The sequence below is a fragment of the Eptatretus burgeri genome, chromosome 7 (assembly GCF_056783735.1).
Source record: "Eptatretus burgeri isolate ZD-2024b chromosome 7, Ebu_testis_v1, whole genome shotgun sequence".
NCBI lineage: Eukaryota > Metazoa > Chordata > Myxini > Myxiniformes > Myxinidae > Eptatretus > Eptatretus burgeri.
In genome coordinates this window covers 100,059,138-100,074,774 of record NC_140967.1, presented here as the reverse complement: position 1 = coordinate 100,074,774, position 15,637 = coordinate 100,059,138, and the positions used below count along the sequence as shown (strand labels likewise).

The 15,637-nt window shown below is 42.8% G+C and overlaps 1 protein-coding gene across 10 annotated transcripts in view; it reads right to left on the bottom strand.

The window, feature by feature from the left end:
• The window catches only part of SPIDR (scaffold protein involved in DNA repair), a 100,951-nt gene that overhangs the window by 56,365 nt on the left and 28,949 nt on the right, over positions 1–15,637 (bottom strand). The window lies entirely within an intron of this gene.

Below are 15,637 nucleotides of genomic sequence, written 5' to 3'. Positions count from 1 at the left end.
TGATGGTTACCATGCCCAAGGAGTTACTGTAGCTGTGTCCAATAGGCTGACTCCAATGATAATTGAGGTAGCACCGGTCAACGAGCGTATGAGACGAAGGATTCGTCACTCCTTGGGTGTCATTTCCTTGGTCTCTATCTGTGTATGCTCCGAATGAGGCAGGTGATCTCCCTGTGAAAGACACATTCTTTGGCATGTTCAAGTCTGTGGTTCATCACTGCGTCATGTGAGATACTCTTCTAGTGTTGAGGGATTTCAATGCATCGAATGGAACTGATAGGGATGGTTATGGGATGTGTTGTCCCCATGGGTCTGGAACTGTGAAACAGAGTAGAACCAAGTTCCTTGTCTTTGCCAGAAGTCATGGACTTGGAGTGGGTGGTTCATGGTTTCAGCACCCACAGGCTCATCGCTGGACTTCGTGTTCCAATGCTGGCGGAGTGGCAAAAGAGATTGACCATGAGCTCGTTGATGGTCGCTGGAGGATGATCCAGAACTGTAGGGTCCACCGGAGTGCTTAGTTCTTCAATACTGACCACAGGCTTATTGTAGCAACTCTGAAGTTGCAGCTTAAGAAATGGTACCTTAAGAAAGGTACCATTTCAGCCAAGGCTGGATGTTGGCAAGCTCAAGGATAAGAGGGTAGCTGAGGAGTTTGCGAACAGGCCGAGTGGAGATTTGGGGGGTCTGGGTGCATTGGGGGATCCTGAAGAGTTGTGGAGTGCCTTCAAGACCAGAATCCTTGATGTTGCCGGAAGATGTCTTGGAACTCACCTCAGGGCGACGAAGAACTTTGTCTCTCAAGGGACACCGGATACCAGTGACCAGTCGCAGGGCCAGGATGAATGGCAGAGCTGAGCTGTTCAGGGAGCTGAGGCATAAAACTGTAGGCCTCCTTAACCTCCTCCTAAAACTGTAGGCACCAAGGGTGGGCAAGGAGGCCTATGTGCGAGGGATCTGTGAGGGGGTAGAGCATCACCTGTGGTCAAGGGATTCTCGTCCTGCTTACAGGGAAATTTACGCATTGTGTTCCTCCAAGCCCATCCTTCGGTGTACTGCAGTTCGAGCAAAGGGTGGTGGGCGCTTGACAGAGGAGTCCCAAGTGAAGGCCTGCTGGGCCGGTGACTTTGAGCGGCTGTACCAGGCCGATCCACCAGCTGTCGAGTTGGATGTCAGGGGTGTTACAATCCCTGTTGCTGACCCTCCAATCAACTGTGGTCCACCTTCGCTTGTGGAAACACAGGCTGCGGTGAACCGGTTGAAATGGGGAAAAGCTCCTGGGAACTGTGGCATCCATGTTGAACTTCTCAATGCTGGTGGAAATGTTGTACTCTTGTCATTGCATGCCGTTCTCTGCTCTGCCTGGAACACAGGCATCATCCCAAATGACTGGAAGAGGGGCCTTGTTGTCCCTCTCTGGAAAGGGAAGGGTGATCGCCAAGACTGCAACAACTACCGAGGGGTGACGCTGCTCTCAGTGCCGGGCAAGGTCTTTGCTCGGATAATTCTAAATAGGGTTTGCCATGATATGCTTGAGCACCAGCTTCCAGAGCAGTCAGGCTTTACACCAAAGAGGTCAACGATTGACCATATCCTTGCTCTTCAGGTCCTCACCGAATGCAGAGGAGAGTTTCGACAGAGGCTGCTTGCAGTCTCTGGTGATATCTGTAAAGCGTTTGATTCAGTGAATCGGGATGCCCTCTGGAGAATTCTTGGTCTTCGTGGGGTGCCACCAAAACTGATCAATCTAATGTCTGAACTATACTCTGGTACTGACAGTGCTGGGAGATGTTGTGACACAATCTGACTTTTTTCCAGTTGTTACTGAAGTTCTTCAGGGGTGTGTACTGCCCCCCACACTTTTCAGAACTTGTATGGAAAAAATTCTGAGTAAGATGTCGGAGAGATCATGCTGTGGTGCATCGTTTGGGAATGTCAAGATCTCTGACCTTGATTTCGCAGATGATGCAGTCATTTTTGCAGAGACACTAGATATCCTTTTGGGGTCCCTCGAGATGCTGAATGAGGAGTCAGAGCTACTGGGATTACGGGTATCCTGGGTCAAAACCAAGATCCAGGCTTTCAATGACGTCTTGGATGCTGCTATCCTGCCTGTACTTGTTTGTGGTGAGGATATTGAGGTCACGGAGAGATTCACTTACCATGGCTGTGATATTCATGTCTCTGCTGGGTGTGAGCCAGAGGTCAACAGACGTCTGGGTCGGGCCTGGGGAGTCATGGATTCACTGGATCATGGGGTGTGGTGTTGTCGATACCTGTGTTGGACGACGAAAGTCAAAATCTTCAGGTCCTTGAAGCTTAATCTTGCTCTACGGATGTGAGACTTAGACTCTGACCAGGGATCTGAGACGGAGACATAATTCCTTTGGTACCAAGTCTCTTCGAAGAATCCTTGGCTGTCGCTGGTCAGACTGTGTCCAACGAGTGGTTGCTGAGAGAGACTCAAATGAGATTTGTTACTGGCATAGTTTGTGAGCATCAGCTGCGGTTGTATGGACATGTGGCTCGTTTTCCTGACGCTGATCCTGCCCACAAGATTCTCTCAGCGAGGGATCCTCGTGAGTGGAGGAGGCCAATGGGCCGATCACATTCCTCGTGATTGCAGCATGTTGATCAGCATCTCAAGGAGATGGGGATGCGCCAGGCATCTGCCTGGGGGATGGCCAGACAGAGGCCCCTGGAGTACTAGTGGAAAGTGGAAGCAGCGACGCGCAGCTCCGATGCATGCTCCCATACCTGACCTGACCTCTCCTTGAACAAGATGTAATATTTTTCACTCGGAAGTTTTTTCGTCATCACTGTCATCCAAATAAACATGATTTTAATCACCACAAAGGTCTCTGTCATCTGGTTGATTACTATGTTTAGCTGAAAGGTCTTCTGGCATAGCAGGTTTGGATGCTATGACAGGAAGAAATGTGCCAGACATATATGTAGCCCAGCCATGCCCCAATGGCAAAGGAGGTTTGGGTTTGGAATAATTCATGAACACCCACACTTGATAGTTGGCTCTTGAGATATGAAGATAAAGAGAGTCAGGGTCTGGTGGAAGTCTCGAAGTAGCTTCCTTTGTCATCACGTTCCACTTGTTGTACACGTGCTTGTCCATGAGAATGCGTTTGCTTCTCACCACAGATACACCATCGACTGAAGTCTTCCAAATCTCGGAGAAGAGCCTTGTTGACTGGAAGTTCAACCACGAGGTTCAACAAGCTGAATACCATGAATGACCCCGACGTTGAATGAAAGCCGATTACCAAATGATGTTGATACTTGAGCAGCCGATTACCAGACAATATAAATGCATGAGGCCGCTCGAAGCAAAGACCTCCATTCTCTAGAGAAATATATTTCCAACGTCATTACACGATTTTCATACCCACGCTCACGGCTGTTAAATAAATACTCTGAATTCTTGTAAATCATGGCTTTCTCCACAAAGTGTTGGTATTCAACAGAAAGGACCCTCGGACCACCAAAAAGTTCAATCTCGTGAGATAAGGCTAACACAAGGCGCCATGATGCCTGCACGGCTGCACGGCGTCATGTGACCCACCAGCTCACAGTCCGATGACATGTTTTAACAACATTTTAAAACGTCAGTTTTTCACCGGAATTATTTTGGATACTTGTTGAGCACGTCATCAAACCTTCACAAATAAAAGCCAAGATCGGATAGACGCTACCGATAAGCAATCCCCCAGGGGGACACGGTACGAGGTCAAGCAGTGAACGGAAAGCATGTGGTATTCCTTTCAATACTCAACGGCTATTTTAATTTAATAAATTTTCATCATGAAAAGTGCGTTTCTGCTGGGATTTTACGAAAATTATCTACGTTAAGACTGTAGCTACACCAGAAGGTCCCAAAAGTGTAAACAAAAAATCAAATAGAACTTAAGATAGCCTCGTGAGATGGCATGGAAGGCGATGGAAGTCAATGGAAGCCTCCCCTCGGTGCAATGCAATCCACACAGACCGAGGATACAAAAACATTCAAATTTCACAAATCTTGATGCAACCTAGTGCGACTCAACCTTCGTGACTGTGTAAAGTGAAAACAGAATTTAAATTGAACTTTAAAAAAACAATTTCAAAAAAAAACCTCCTATTGACATAGTCAAACATCAGGGTCACATGGGCTGAGAAGACTAATCACAGCAATGACGTAAATGTGAGGAGAATGAGGACAAAACAATTTGAAAACCCCTCCTATTGACAGAGTTAAACTTTGGGGTAATAAAAGGGATCGTGCTTCAGGACAACTCATCACAGCAGAGAACACTGATGTTTTTCCATGGCTGTAAAATCCAGATACGCAGTTGGCGCCTGTGAAGGGTGAATTTCAGGAGTGCTTTAATTTGAAGATGAGTACAGAGATAACTGAGCTGGAATGTCATCAGGCTGATGCAGATTCCAGAATTTTCTACCATGTACACCATCTCAATTTATTGTGTGGATTAATTATATGCGATTGAATGATGATGGCGAATACATCTTTCGTACAGAGGTTATTGCAATATCATACCTTCCCTTTCTTGTACAAATGCAGTGGGACTGTAACCTTGTGGGAAACACGTGCTGCCAAAACTATCACATCAGTTTCTTCAGCCTCGACAATATAGCCGTACAAGGGTCACTGATTGAGATGGTGTACAAGGTAGAAAATTCTGAACTCTGCCTCAGCCTGATGACATTCTAGCTCAGTTATCTCTGCACTCATCTCAAAATTAAAGCACGACTCTCTGAGTGTAAATAAATTCCTCTTCATGTGAGATAAGGCATTTGAATTCATGAAACAAATTCTTGAAGCCTGACTTTATTATGTGGATTTGTGAAGAATCGACTCGGTTCTTGTGAAAAGGGAAGCTTATTGTCCACCTTGTGAAGATGTTTTTGCTGCCTCCAACGAAATCCCCAGCTCTCAATTTGGGTTCACTGTCCTTTATCGAGCTACTCAGATCATAACGGTTATTTAGGAAATGAAACTCGGTGGCCCAATTGTGCCACTTAGTGCCTAAAACGAACATTTTTTGTGCACAGTTGCCCCACGTGTACGGCTCACCATCTAACTTTTCTCTGTCTTTCTTGGATGGAGTTGCCAGATGCCAGAGATATCCCATTATCACCAATTACTCGATTTTGCAGAGGTGGGTGATTTTTAACTTGTACAAAAGTCATGATTTGACTACTATTCGCATTATACCATTTGAGTTGAAGATAGCCAAAGGCTTATCAGTCAGGCAATACTCCATTACATTTCCCAATTCGAGCTTGGAATGTTGCACAACTCGGATTAAGCTTGCCATTGCTTTGTTGTCCATCTCCATGCCCTTGCTGTCCGAAGAATTGGAAGGGAAAGTCTTAGAGTCAAGAAAGCTTAATTGACGGTTCCTTTTGATGGGGTCCAATCATCTTTTTTCATTTCATATGATTCGTTGCTTGTAAAAGTCAGTAACTAGCTTGACGCCATCATCTTTGGCCGACTCATTAAATCATCACAAAGGTCAGGGGACACAACCTTGCCAAACTGAAGAGACAATTGTGCTGTTAGAGTGATCAAATTGGTCACATTTCCACTCGTCACAACATGAGTTCACATCATGGACAGATTTTTCGTCTTTTTTTCATGATGCCCTTGTTCATGTTCAAAACAATTCGCGATTGCATTAAGTGCGTTTCGAGCTGTAGATACATGTTTGACAGTCTGGTTGTGAATATTAATGATCGTGGCATTTTGTGTGAATTTTGTCCAGCCAAATTTCATCTTGCTTCCCTTGTTCATCTTGATCTCAATGGTTTGGTCGGTTGGGAATCCAGAAAATGACTTTCCTGTGAGAGAAAATGATAAGTGGCCCAAGTCCATAAATCAAGAGCCAACTCTTAAGTATGGGTCTTCATGAATTATTCCAAACCCAAACCTCCTCCCCTCCTTTGCAATTGGGGCATGGTTGGGCGACAGATATGAGTAGTAGGATTTTGGGGCTTCTGGTGCACCTGAAAAATTTACATGCAAGTAAATGGGGGAAAAGAAAAAAAATTATTGACGGACACGAAAATCCTCCCAATTTCCCTTGTTTTACCTCCTTAAGACCTGACTGACTTTCAAGACTTTTCTTCCCCAAGGTCCCTCAAGATCTTCCTCTCCTTTTTTCAAGGGTTCTGAGACACTTAGATAAATTTACATGGCTCCAAATATTTGTTCATGGTTACTCGTCACCGTCCAGTATACCAGAAAAAATAAAAAATGCGGTGGTAGCCCATTAAAAAACCAACAACCCCTATTATATTCTTACTATGTATATATATATATATATATATATATATATATATATCCATAAGGGAGGCTGCTCATCCCATTTTATGAAATCAACCTCTCATCATCAAAAGCCCCCAATGCTTTCTTATTTACCTCCTCTGTATATAAGTGATGTTTATAACTTCTTATTGTATTCATTTTTCGATACTCTTCTTTCTTAAAGGCAAAACAGTTCAGATGTAATAATCTGCACAAGAAAGTTTTCAGCCTGCACGAGAATGTATCACGCAATGAACTAGTTTTTTTTTTCCCTTGCCTGAGGCAAAAACATTTCAATCTCCAACTGGAGCAATATTTTAAAACATTTACTCCAATGAAGAATGTTAAACAAAACGCACCTCAGGTCAGGTATGGGAGCATGTGCCAGAACAGCGCGTCGCTGCGTCCACTTTCCGCCGGTACTCCAGGGGCCTCCGTCTGGCCATCCCCCAGGCAGATGCCAGGCCAATCCCCATCTCCTTGAGATGATGGTCAACCTGCTGCAACCACGAGGCACGTGGTCGGCCCACTGGCCTCCTCCACTCATGAGACTCCCTCGCTGAGAGAATCTGGTGAGCAGGATCGGCGTCAGGGAAACGAGCCACATGTCCATACAGCCGCAACTGACGCTCACCGACTATGCAGGTAACAAATCTCATCCGAGTCTCTCTCAGCAACCGCTCGTTGGATACAAAATTCGACCAGCGATAGCCAAGGATTCTCCGAAGAGACTTGGTACCAAAGGAATTAAGTCTCCGTCTCAGATCCTTGGTCAGAGTCCAAGTCTCGCATCCATAGAGCAAGACTAGAAGCACCAAGGACCTGAAGACTCGGACTTTCGTCCTCCCGCACAGGTACCGGCAGCGCCACACCCCATGATCCAGTGAATCCATGACTCCCCAGCCCGACCCAGACGTCTATTGACCTCTGACTCACAGCCAGCAGAGACATGAATATCACTGCCAAGGTAAGTGAATCTCTCCACGACCTCAACATCCTCACCACAAACAGACACAGACAAGACAGCAGCATCCAAGATGTCACCAAAAGCCTGGATCTTAGTTTTGACCCAAGAAACCCGTAATCCCAGCGGCTTAGACTCCTCATTCAGCACCTCGAGGGCCCCCAAAAGGATATCTAAAGTCTCCGCAAAGATGACTGCATCATCTGCAAAATCAAGGTCCGAGATCTTGACATTCCCAAACGATGCACCGCAGCTTGATCTCTCCGACATCCTCCCTAAAATCCAGTCCATACAAGTGCTGAAAAGTGTGGGAGCCAGTACACACCCCTGACGAACTCCAGTAACAACTGGAAATAAGTCAGAGATGGTACCACCACACTTCACAGCACTCTCAGTACCAGAGTAGAGTTCAGACATCAGATCGATCAGTTTTGGTGGCACCCCACGAAGACCAAGAATCCTCCAGAGGACATCCCAATTCACTGAATCGAACGCTTTACAGAGATCAACATAGGCTGCAAGCAGCCCCTGCCGAAACTCGTCTGCGTTCGGTGAGGACACAAAGAGCAAGGATACGGACAAAATTTCACAGAATTTCATAGAAAATCGTTTGTTCTCGGATTTTGTGACCTCACCCGAGTTTGCCTCTATAATTCAGTCTGGAGTTCAGGTTGCTTCAGTTGAGAGAATGTCTTTCGAAGAGCCTTTTCCACAACAAGTTGATTTTCACTCATTTTCACAAGAGGAGAAGCAAGATGTGTTTAAAGTTGGAATATTAATTTTATTATACTCAGAACCATATAACCACATGACTAACAATTTTTGTTTGACAGTTTCTCCTCAATAACAGAGTTGGTGGTTGAGGTTGAACATCAAGTGAATGAATATCACAAACAATGGGAGAATATGAATGAAACTCTCTAACCAAAACCCAATAACTCAAAATGAATTATCAATTGTGAAGTCAACCTTGTAGTTATGTTGAAGTTTCGTCATTGATATGATTTTAAAGTATGTTTTTGAATATCTATCACAATATTTTTGGTTCATCACCCTGTTCTTTCATAACGCGAGCAATTTCGGAAGATATTTGAGAACTCTCGTATGCTCCAGGTGAAACTGTTATAGTTTTGTATGCACTTCCCAAATTATAACTAAATTTGTTATTAACCTCCGCCATCGAAGATCGGAGGTTACTGTTTTCACCCCTTTCTGTTTGTTTGTTTGTTTGTTTGTGAACAGTATTACGGAAAAACTCCTCGACGGATTTCGACGAAACTTGGTGGGGGGGTTAGGTATGGTCCAAGGATCATGCCATTAGATTTTGGACTTGGTCCCCCCCCCCAAAAAAAAAATTGTTAAAGAATTTTTTTTGCATTTCTACATGTTTTAAGTGATTTCCAACCCCCCCCCAAAAAAATTGAGAAAAAAGAATTTTTTTTTTGCATTTCTACATGTTTGAAGTGATTTACACCCCCCCCCCAAAAAAAAAATGTTGGAGAAAAGAACTATAACTCTGTCAGCACTGTTGACATCATATTTAATGAATAAGATATAAGGTTCACTTTAGTGACCCAGCAGTATTGGCGGCGGAGGTTTTGCACTCTCCCGAGTGCTCCCCTCTAGTTTTTCTCTGTGACATTAAACAAGGTATGAGACGTTTCCATAGACAATAAAGATGCCTCATATTATTTTGTTGCGTCAAGTTGTAGTGGGTATGGGAATGAAGTTGTATGATCACTCGTGAAATTAAAACTCAGGATTGTGCTTCTCATTTATAAGATTCAAAAAGTCTCTAATATAATTATTATAAATCTCTCTCTTATTCTCTGAAACACCACACTTGTTAAATAATCTTGAAAAGAAGATAATACAAAAAAAAAATTATTCCAACATTCAGTGGTAGTAATTCTACCATTATCTTATCTATAAATATAAATATTTCTTTGTCATCTTTCAACAATAAAAAAACAATTCTCATTCGCATCTACAATGGATGATATTTTTTCATTTTCATCATGAGAGAGAATTAAACTCATTTAACATGGGATAAAATATCTTGGTATTGATATTTATTAATTATTTTCATATTCATTAACTGGTCTAAAATGGCAGATGCTTCAGTAAACAATTGTTGTTTCCAGCCTTCTTACTACCTCACAGCAATAACAATCTATTAACGAATTGTGATTGGTCATTTGGAAGAAAACCAATACCTGAACCAAGCCGACTTAAAGCCTCAATAATGTGTTTCTCCTTTTCATTCTTCTTTCTTCCCCCAGCAACACTAACCCCATAATCAAGCGAGTTTAGTAAATCAATATATGAGGCCCCACGAGGAGTGATGTAAGCGATATTTTTTAATATGATGATGATAGGCTCGGATGATAGGGTAAGGGTTAAAAAAGTGCTATATGGCATTAACTCCAAAATGGCCGATGTGTCTCTTACATCACTCCTCCTCGCGGTGCCTCATATGCTCTATCATCCTCATTTTTCATATTCAATGGCTCATTGAAGTAATCTGAGACACTTCTTGGCTAAAATGTAAATCCATCTTTTGAAAAAGCCCTGTCACACCTTGAAGTTTTAGCCAGCGTATGCCGACGTATGAAAAACTTGGCGAATACGCTGACACACGTCGAATACGTTATGGGTAAGTTTTGTATACGTTAAGAGCACGCTGAAGCATGCTGGCATACGTCGTAGTACGCCAAGCTAGTCGACAAATTTTGTGCATGCACAAAATTTGTCGACGTGCTCGGCATATGACACACACGTTCCGCATATGCTGGCCATAAGTTGTAGGCACGTTATGCGATCGTTGACACACGTTACTTGTAAGTTACTCATAAGTCTAAGTATGTCGAGGTAATGTCTAGCATACCCGAAACTTATTTCTAAACTATGAGTAACATGCTTTGAACCTATGTGTAACGTATCTCCAACGCATATTGACGTATGTAGACGTATTTGACGTCTTCCAGACGACCACAGAACTTACTGAACGTGTTTCGAACTTACAGCTACCGTATAATGGCGTATTGGCAGCGTTTAGGGGAATTGTTATATAAAAATGGGCTTCACAGGAGGAGCCCATCAGTGTTCCAGACTCCATTGTTTTTTTTTTCTTTTTTCTTCAGCATGACGGTGATGTTGACAGTTCGATTTTTAGTGCGGTTATGATTTAAATCGTTGAGCGGCAGCCTATTAATAGGCTACGCTACGCGATCGTCGACGATACGCTGCCGCGCTATGCACAAGTTAGAGTGTTAGACTATCGTTCGGCATAAGTTGTGAACGCCGACAACACGCTAAGCATACGTTGGTACAAGTTATCTATAAGTTATCGAAACATTCTGTGTACGTTACTAATAAGTTATGCAGACGTCCAAAACTGAAAAAAACATCAACAGTTCAGTGTACGCCAGCGTTTTAAATACATTTTGATACGTTGCCATACGCTGGCTAAAACGTCAAGATGTGACAGGGCCCTTAATAGGAACATCAATTCTTGACTTGTCAAAGTTGTTAATGTATGACTACTTCTACAACAACCAAAAGAAGAAATATATGGTAGGGGTTAATCTACTATATATGGATATAGACAGTTATATTTTGAAAATCAATACGTTCGATATTTATAAGGATATGTCTCAAGATGAAGGTATTTATGATACAAGCAATTATAAATCAGACAAGTCTGAAGACGACGATGGTTCACGAGTGGTATTTGACGATGTAGATTGTTTCAGAAGTCGAGGATGAGACAATGTGATCAGGTTTGACCAAGTTATAAAAATGATCAAAATGATGTGGTATGAGTGACAGGTTATTAGCTGCAAAATGTCGAAAACCCGGTTTCGTTCAAAAACTTTAAAAATTTGACCTTTGCACAACCTTTGTGACCTTTTAAAGGTCACAAAACAATGTTGTGGACATTAAAATAAGGAAACAGGATACGTGCTATAGCTTATTGGAGTTACTTCGAAGAAGGTCGAAAACCCGGTTTGATTCCCACAACTTTGAACATTTGACCTTTGTGAACTTTAAAGGTCAAAGGTCAAGGATTATGACCTTTGGTGCAAAACTTCCTCTGGAACATTCCAGGAACAATATAACGTCATATAGGCTATATGGCATTTCGCACTCTTCGGATTATCCATACTTTGATGAAATCAGCATAAAAACATTCTTGAAGGGGGCGCCACGGGCAAGGTGTTCGAGATAGAGCAAAATGGTTTCAAGACTTGAGGTGGGGAATGACCTCAAGATTATGCATAAAAAATATTATCCGAGCTCTCAAAGTTTGGGCGGTCGTATGATTTTTGTCAAAATTCGAAATTTTCTAAGTTCGTGACCTTGTGACGAAAATGAAAAAAAAATAAAATTAAATTAAAAAAAAAAAAAAAAAAAAAAAAAAAAATCGAGCTCCGTGGGGCTATGCAGGTGCCATTGGGCTAACCAAATACCAAAACCCTTGTCGGATTCGACAAACCCCTTAGGAGAAGATGAAAATTGATGTCGGCTACCCCCTAAAAACACGTTGTTTGGGCGTGGCTCTGCCCATAATGGGCGCACCACACCTATTCTCAAGAAAACACAACTAGATCATGATATAAACCTCCCACTAAAATTTTATCAGGATCGAATCAAAACCCACGGAGCTATGCTCGGGACAGACAGACAGACAGACAGACAGACAGACAGACAAACACACAACAATAACGAATGTTGTGGTCACTTATTTTTTTCGTGAACATATGTTTTCATGAACCAATAACAAACTATTCTCTACAAACAATAAAAAGGTTATTGGAAAGTTTAAAGATGAGTTGGGTGTAAAGTTAAAGGGGGTAAAGAAAAATGAAAACAAGGAAACAATAAATTTTGAAGATTATTACAACTGTTTGGCCTTTTAGAAAGAAGAGTGTGGAAAAATTAATGCAATAAGAAGTTATAAACATCATCTATACAAGTGCGGGCCGTCGGTGCGTGCCCCTAGGTGCGTGCCAGTATGTTCAGCTTCGTTCCTTCGCTCTCGTAAATGACGACTGGATTTGTGACGCCCCCTCTCTCTCACCTCCCTCTCTCCCTCCCCTCTATTGCCCCCCCTTCTCTCCCTCCCCCCTCTCTTGCCCCCCCTCTCTCGCCCCTCTCTCTGTAAATGTATTCACAAATGTCTACCAAGCACAACAATTAATTCAAACCTTGGGAAAAAAAACAGCTTTCAAACCCTTGGGAAACAGCTGTTTCTCTTGGGATTAATTAATAATTAAAACAATTAATTCAAACCTTGGTAAAAAACAGCTTTCAAACCTTGGGGAACACTTGGGAAACAGCTGAAATGGATAAAGAACGACATCAAACCTTGAAAAGGCACATACTCAGGTCCCCAGCGTCGATTGTGATGTCATACCAAACGAAGAAGAAGAATTGTGACGTCAATCGTGCAAAAAACAAAACAAAAAATGAATAAATAAATAAACATTAATTGTGACGTCATAGCACCGTGTCCTGTCATTGGTTGACAGACAATATATAGGTGGTTATTGGTTGACAGACATTGGTCATTGTCTCACGAAAAAATATTTTCACAAAAAAAAAAAAAGTGACCACTATATTCGTTATTGTTGTGTATCTGTCTGTCTGTATGTCTGTCTGCCTGTCTGTCTGTCCCGAGCATAGCTCCGTGGGTTTTGATCCGATCCTGATAAAGTTTTGGTGGGAGGTTTATATCATGATCTAATTGGGTTTTCCTGAAAATGGGCATGCTGCGCCCATTATGGGCGGAGCCACGCCCAAAAAAACGTGTTTTTAGGGGGTAGCCGATTTCAATTTGCATCTTCTCCGAAGGGGTTTGTCGAATCTGACAGGGGTTTCGGTATTTGGTTAGCCCAATGGCACCTGCATAGCCCCACGGAGCTCGATTTTTCATTTTCGTCCCAAGGTCAAGGTCACAAGGTAACGAACTTAGAAAATTGCGAATTTTGACATTAAAAAAAATTTTCTCCGAGGGGTTTGTCAAATCTGGCAGGGGTTTCGGTATTTGGTTAGCCCAATGGCACCTGCATAGCTCCACAGAGCTCGATTTTTCATTTTCGTCCCACGGTCAAGGCCACAAGGTCACGAACTTAGAAAATTGTGAATTGTGTTTTTAGGGGGTAGCAGATTTCAATTTGCATCTTCTCCGAGGGGGTTTGTCGAATCTGACAGGGGTTTCGGTATTTGGTTCGTCCAATGGCAGCTGCATAGCCGCACGGAGCTCAATTTTTCATTTTCGTCCCAAGGTCAAGGTCAGAAGATCACGAACTTAGAAAATTGCGATTTTGACATTAAAATCCATCTTCTCTGAGGGGTTTGTCGAATCTGGCAAGGGTTTCGGTATTTGGTTAGCCCAATGGCACCTGCATAGCCCCACAGAGCTCGATTTTTCATTTTCGTCCCACGGTCAAGGCCACAAGGTCACGAACTTAGAAAATTGTGAATTGTGTTTTTAGGGGGTAGCAGATTTCAATTTGCATCTTCTCCGAGGGGGTTTGTCGAATCTGACAGGGGTTTCGGTATTTGGTTCGTCCAATGGCAGCTGCATAGCCGCACGGAGCTCAATTTTTCATTTTCATCCCAAGGTCAAGGTCAGAAGATCACGAACTTAGAAAATTGCGATTTTGACATTAAAATCCATCTTCTCTGAGGGGTTTGTCGAATCTGGCAAGGGTTTCGGTATTTGGTTAGCCCAATGGCACCTGCATAGCCCCACAGAGCTCGATTTTTCATTTTCGTCCCAAGCTCAAGGTCACAAGGTCACGAACTTAGAAAATTGCGAATTTTGACATAAAAATCATATGACCGCCCAAACTTTGAGAGCTAGGATGACAATATTTTTAATGCATAATCTTGAGGTCATTCCCCACCCAGAGTCTTGAAACAATTTTGCTCTATCTCGAACACCTTGCCCGTGGCGCCCTCTTCAAGTTTGTTTTTACGCTGATTTCATCAAAGTCTGGATAATCCGAGGAGTGTGAAATGCCATATAGCCTATATGACGTTATATTGTTCCTGGAATGTTCCAGAGGAAGTTTTGCACCAAAGGTCATAATCCTTGACCTTTGACCTTTAAAGTTCACAAAGGTCAAATTTTCAGAGTTGTTGGAATCGAACCGGGTTTTCGACCTTCTTCGACGAACTAACTCCAATAAGCTATAGCACGTATCCTGTTTCCTTATTTTAATGTCCACAACATTGTTTTGTGACCTTTAAAGGTTATGCAAAGGTCAAATTTTGAAAGTTGTTGAACGAAACCAGGTTTGACATTTTGCAGCTAATAACCTGTCACTCGTACCACATCATGTTGATCATTTTTATAACTTGGTCAAACATTATCACATTGTCTCATCCTTGACTTCTGAAACAATCTACATCGTCAAATCATAGTCATCTTCAGACTTGTTCTTTTTATTACTGCCAATTATTGTGCTATTATTATTATTAATATGCTGTTATCATTATTCTGTGATATCTTTGGGAAAAAATGGCATGATAAGGTGGAACGACACTTCAGCTGCGATATATACACCTTTCCAACACTGAAAAAAAGCAATAAAATGGCCACAACTTTGGAACCGCTCGTCCGATTGATATCAAACCTTGAAAAGGCACATCCGCGGGGCCCCGGCAATATTCCTGGCAAGTTTCAATCAGATCGGACCGGTGGTTGTCGAGAAACGGCGGTCGCACACACACAGAGACACACACAGAGATTGCTGGAATTATAGATAGATATATACAGAGGAAGTAAATCAAGAAGAATCAAGCCTGGTGTTGGCGTAGTGGTTAGGGTAGCGGCTTGGGATCCAAAAGGTCCTGAGTTCAAGCCCCGTTGGCCGCTTGAATTAATACACACCAGGAGGTTGACTCAGCCTGTCATTCTTCCGAGGTCGGCGAAGTGAGTACCAGTGTACTGGGCCCGGTGTACGCCCCGGTTAGAAACAGGTGTACCATATCCCTGTGTCGTAAGAGGCGACCAGGGTTGCGTCAGGAAGGGCATCCGGCGTAAAAACTAAGCCAAATCACGATGCGGATCATACGGATGATCCGCTGCGGCGACCCCTAACGGGAGCAGCCGAAAGAAGACGAAGAGAAGAAGATATACAGAGGAAGTAAATACAAAAGCATTGGGGACTTTTGATGATTAGGTTTATTTTAGAAAATGGGATTGACAGCCTCCCTTGCGGATTTATATATACAGTATATATATTTATATTGTAAGAATAGAATAGGGGCTGGGGGGGGGGGGGGTTTAAACGTGTTACCGCCGCCGTTTTTTTTTTAAACTGGTATACTTGACGGTGACG